Raw genomic sequence first — 6,000 nt, 5'->3', positions numbered from 1 at the left:
ACGGTTTAATCTGAAACACAGGCCTCGGGTTGCAAAAGTCACTCTGCATCTTGTCAGGACAATATTTTCACTGCCTCTTTTTCCCAGCGGCGATGACCTTCCTGTGTGTCTCTGATCTGTGCAGCAAACACACCCACCGCACACTGACAGGACTGCGAAAGGCAGCAAGGCATATCTTAATCCATTCCAGCTCTGCTCCGGCTCTGGGTTGTCTGAGGTGCTGCTGGAGTTCTCTCCAAGTACAAGAAGGGTTTTTCTTAACCGGCTATAGTCCATTAGTCCGAACGGAGGACGCCAGTAAAGGCCGGGGAGATTCAGACAGCTGACAGAGGCAGAGGTCTTCTGTCCTTTCATGTTATGCAGCTAAACTCGCCAATTTTCTCTGACCTTCCCCTCCTGAAATATTCAGGTTGTGTGTGTGAAAGTGTTTCAATTTGCTCTCCATGTAAACGCTCTTTTGTTAAATTATGCATCAGGAAATAAATGTGTGAACATGTTCATTGTAGAGAACGGTGTTAAAAGCAGAAAACTCATTTTCCTCTCAGATGCTAAACTCTTTTGAAAAAGGATTCACATCGCATTAACTCAGCACGCTGCAGTTAAAGTAGCTTTTGAATCGAGTCACATCCGCTTCCAGGGCTTAAAAATGATAGAACTCCGTCTTCCTTCTTCATGTTTTTTAACTCTGCACTTGTTGCGTGAATTAAACCTGGATGATTTTGCTTTAAAGCAAAATAAAGAGGTCTGATTCCCTAAACAGCAACATGGCTCCATCACAGGCCTTAAACACTGCAGTGTTTTGCCAAGCACACTTAGACATAACAGCTGTAGACCGTTGCACTTTACGTAACTCTCCCGTTGAGCCCAGGCAGCGGGAAGGAGGGGTGTTTGCACTTGAAAATGACAGTTAAAGGTGTGTGTGTGTGTACGGCGCTGTATGTTGCTGGTGGGCCAGCGTGTGCGTCTCTCAGGTTCCCTCCACAGATGGAGAGGAGTGCCCCAGGTAAGTGGAAACCAAGCCAAGGATATGAAACAGGGATGACCAGGCTCCCACCGGAAGACAGCAGAGGAACTGAGGGATTGTGGGATCTGAGCTACAATAGATAATTAGTCAGGAACATCTGTTGGAGGAAGTTCCCGTGCACCTCATGGGCCGCAGACCTTAAATCACTCTTTGGCTCAGAGTTGAAGAGTGAGCAACTCGAGGTATTTACTTTGATTAATCACCAAGGTCCACCTGTGCATGTCCATATGGCTGTGATGGGCTGGTGTGTGAACTGGCCTTAAAGTTAAACAAGCTGAAGGCGAATTAAACATTTTAAACAAGTCTGATGTTGGACCTCATCAATTTAAATTTCTCTGCCTTGAGAGGGGAAGTTTCAATTTCTGAGCACCTGTGTTTGAAATGCAGTCACAGCTGTAAACATCTGCATGAAATGTGGCGTGGATTCTGTCTCAGCTGCAATTTGAATAGATGACGTCTACAAAATATTGACATAATGTAATGTATGATGAAATGTCACAAATCTTTTCAGGACAGCCGGCACGACAACCTTAAAAAAAAAAAAAACAGTTAATGGAAAATAACAGGATAAATCCATGAAGGCACGGGGGGAACACGAGCCCTGGGCTCCTGGGTGAAGGTGCGTTCCACAGCTCCCCCTGCCTCCTCATGCCTGACTCAACCTTACAGCCTTACAGTGTGAAATGGTTGATTTGTGTATGTGCATACAAAAACCAGATGATTCATATCAGTGTGAACAAACAACAATATAACATTACTGCGTCAGACCTGTTTTCATGTTATGGAATGAGACTGTATTTCTACTGCTGACTGACTGCTGTCAGTGTTCATCAAGGTGGAACCCACCCAGAAGGATTGACTCCTGCCACTATTTTCATTACATGGACAGTAGTTTGTGTCAGTGATGACAGCTAAATAAGAGTCCACAGTCATGCAGCTTAGGAAGCTTTGATCTAAAGCAGACCTGGGAAAAGTACGGCCCGCGGGCCACACCCGGCCCACTTGCGTCTTCAATGCGGCCCACGGACTGTACACACAACATTAAACAAGCAGCTAAAGTCTGCTGTTGAGCACTTTAAAAATGCTGCGCGACTATGCTGAAATGTACGGTAAAGCACACAGAAACTCTACGGCGCATTCAGATGTTACCGCGGTGCTGACATGTTTCATCGTCATCTGCTCTTAAAAAGCACAGATCTTGCCCGACTTTCAAAACTCTGGGATTTGCTACTTTAACTTTTACTTTAACTCTAATGGTTTTCTTCTGTAAAAATATCTTCACATCATCTGTGCTGCTCTGCACTGTGTGTGTGTTTCAACATACAACCAGCACACACTCAGATTAGACATGGACACAGAGAGAGGACACAGGAGTAACCAGTAAATGACAGCAAAGGATTCTTACAATGAGGAAAATGTAACAGGAGCATATTTATAAAGGTGGATACTGTGCCAGTGGTCTCCAATTTATATTATTATTTCTGAAAAATGTGGCCCTTTGCTTTTCTTATGGAAGTCTATGTGGCCCTCGCAAAAAATAATTGCCCATCCCTGATCTAAAGGCTAGTATCAGACTGCAGAAAAACCTTTTAGCATATGGGATATTATGGTTTTATTTAATGTTCAGTGCTGTAAACCTGTTTTTGGAATGAGAAAGTATAAAGACTGAAAAAAATACAAACCACAACCAACACATTTTGGGTCAAGCTGTGGTAACACTGTACACAAGTACATCTATAAGAATAAACTAATTTTGAGAAATAATTGGTAAACAAAGACATTTGTCATCCCATGGCCAATAAACCCTGAATGTTTTTACCATGGATCTATAAGTAAAATCCATCTAGTAGCAGTGGTAATAATGATATTGCACTCTAGACCCAAATGTGATGCTGATAGACCTCTAGAGCCTCATTACATTTGCATACTGCAAACACAATGGGAGCTTCCCTTTTAGCTGAATGACAATCCATTGACCCCATCCAGGAGTCAAATAATAAAGATGCTTTCATTTCATTATAGCATCATCTTCTGGTCCTCCTCAAACATCAAATGTTGCACTGGGACAAACCTTCCCCCAAACCCTCACCCACACACACACACACTCCTGCTGCAGTGTAACCTGACCATTAGCAAAGAAATGGGTTCTATTTAGAGCATCATGGAATGAGGTAAATAAATAAATAAATGCACAGTTCCGTATCCTGAAATGGGGCCAAGGAGGAAGAAAGAAAAAAAAAGGCAGTTAGGAATCCATCAGAATGTCATTTTGTGTGTGTCTGCCTCTCCCTCTCTGCCCATCCAGATAGATATCAGCTCATTGCAAACCTCACTCCCATTAACCCGTTCACAGGCTGCCGGTGGAGTCGATTTTTTTCACCTTTCTGTCAACTCCCATGCCGCCACCGCCGCCACCGCCACCACCGCCACCACCTGTGGACACCCACTCTTCTTCTTCTTCTTCTTCTTTTTCTTCCCTTACTTTAGCTCTGTTTGAGTAAGTTCCACAAAAGATCATTTCCTTTTCAAATTACAGCAGGCCTTTCTCACTGACCCAGAGGGCCATTGTGATAATGCAGTGTGGGAGCTGAGAGCGTCTCTGATGAGAGGTGAGAGCACATGCACTGGCCAGCACTAATGTCTTGTCAACACCATGCTTAGAAATAAGCACCCACAGGACACTGCACAGCTTCAGACTTGCTGAGCAGTGCGGTTCAGTCAGATTCGTCTACAGCTTCTCCATACAGAGTGAAAAAAAAAAAAAAACCCCAATATGATTAGCTGACACTTGCTTCACACAGAACTCGTCAGTGGTGCATGTGAAAGTACAGTATGTGCTGCTGTAAATAGCCAGGGAAAAATAGGAAGCCTAACAGAATGTGTGAATGACTCGCGGGCTCGCGGGCTGTTGTTGTGTGATTCATGGTCTAATCGCCTCTCAGTCCAGTCAGGCATGAGAAACAGAGAGGAGGAGGTGTCAGGTACAGCGAGGAATACTTTGATATTGGAATTCAAGGCATCTTCGTCTTGCCTTGAGCAGGATAATCCCATTATGCCTCAGGTCACAGCGGTGCGCACACAGAGAGGGAGGCACAACTCACTTCAAAATAAACTGCTTACAGTTGACAAGAATAACACAAACAGCCGTCAGAAACCACATCAAACTCCTACCAAAACTGAATTAGAACATCCAATTTAGTGCAGGAAAATACCCCAGATATTGAAAAGAGAGAGTAACACAATTAGATTTTAAAAAAAGTAGGAACGTTGTTTTTGTTTTTTTTCCCAAACGGACTTTTACAGTTCATCTTAGGTGTTTTCAAGATCGAGCGGTTTTTCCATTACAGTCTGTCAGCTTTCATTATGAAAGGAGAAAATCTAATTCTGCTTGGTGTATCTGACAGTTTTTCAAGCTAATTCATCCTGTCAACACGAAGCCCCGGCAAAACCCAGCAGATGGTGTTTGTGTAAGTGAGAGCTTTGTTTGCAGCGTGCACGTTTCATAAAGTGTACGACCCCTTCTTGATGTTAGATCTAAATACGCACAGAGAAGTGAGGAGGTAAACTGTCACTGCCAGTCTCTGATTATGATGGTGTTTGATTGGGATAAGCTCAAAACACCAATTGGTTGTTAGTGCTTTTTCAGATTAGACTCAATTATTAGTTCATTATTTATAGATATCACTAAATAAAAAAATAAATAGAGAGCTGCAACCCTGAGATAAGCCTGAGTTGGAATTTTAGTCTGGCCTTCCAATAAAAATAGTTTGAATCACTCCAATAAGACTTGTGCACCTCCCTGACCACAGCTACAAAATGCCATTTTAATATATTTTTGTAATGCAGATGGCTGACCAGGGTGATTTATTCCAGGGAGGGATTTTAATCAACAGCTTCAGAGGCATCAGTCTGTAAAAAACGGCAATGAAACCAGCTATAAGCTAATAACCTATACATACCATAACACACCTCAAAGAATTCCATTAGTAAGGGATACACTGGAGAAGTTTTATTGTGCTGGATGATTTAAATGCAATTTCTGAGGTATTTCACTTCCTGATAAGAAGCAAAATAAGGACGGCGTCGAGTAATTTGACAGGAAAATTGCAGCATTTATAGGAATTTCTGCACAAAAATGAAATGTTTATACTGCAGGCACATATTTACACTATGTGAGGGTGATAATGTTCAGTGCATAAAAGTCAAATTAACAGACTGAAACAACAATATATTTATATAGCCATTAGCAGAGCCACTGAAAGTATCATTTAACCCACCTCAGCCAGGATTCAGTGTTGTTATATTTATCATCAAATGCTTATAAAATCATAGAGCCAACCAAGAGTTTATAGTCAGTATACTGTCCATAGTCAGCCTATAAACTATTGGGGTGTGAGTGGAGAAGAGGTGGATGGACAGTTCGGCACCTGCCTGTCACTCAAAGCAGTAATATCTGCATACCGTAAAACTTTAAATAATAATCGCAAAATTGTCCCTGCTTATATTTGGGACAGGCGGCTATTTGGGGCAGGCCTTTAATTATTCTGGGGAAAAAAGCCATCTAGAACTAGCTGAAAAATTCTCCACATCCCTTCCATCATCATCTTTAGCCTTGTTTATGCATGACAACGTCACACGTTGGCATAAATTGTTGTTGTTTTATGTTATATTTATAGTTATATATACAGACCCGGGTTATAATTGAGGCCGGCCTTTATATGTCCAAATCCATAATCGGACCGGGCCTGCAAACGGGACCGGCGTCAGTTCAGGACTCGGCTATTATTTGAAGTTTTACGGTATATATCTGCAAGTCCTTGACCCCGTGCAGTTGTCACAAAAAGAACATTTATCAACAGAGACCATAAATGTTTTTGTTTTTTTATATTTCTGAAGACACTTTAACATGGAGGTCTATGGGAATTTTTGGAGGCAGCCCCTAGAGGCTGCGGAGTGAACTACAATTTTTTTGCTTC

Source organism: Parambassis ranga, chromosome 5 (genome assembly GCF_900634625.1).
Source record: "Parambassis ranga chromosome 5, fParRan2.1, whole genome shotgun sequence".
Taxonomy (NCBI): domain Eukaryota; kingdom Metazoa; phylum Chordata; class Actinopteri; family Ambassidae; genus Parambassis; species Parambassis ranga.
This window is presented reverse-complemented; position numbering follows the sequence as displayed.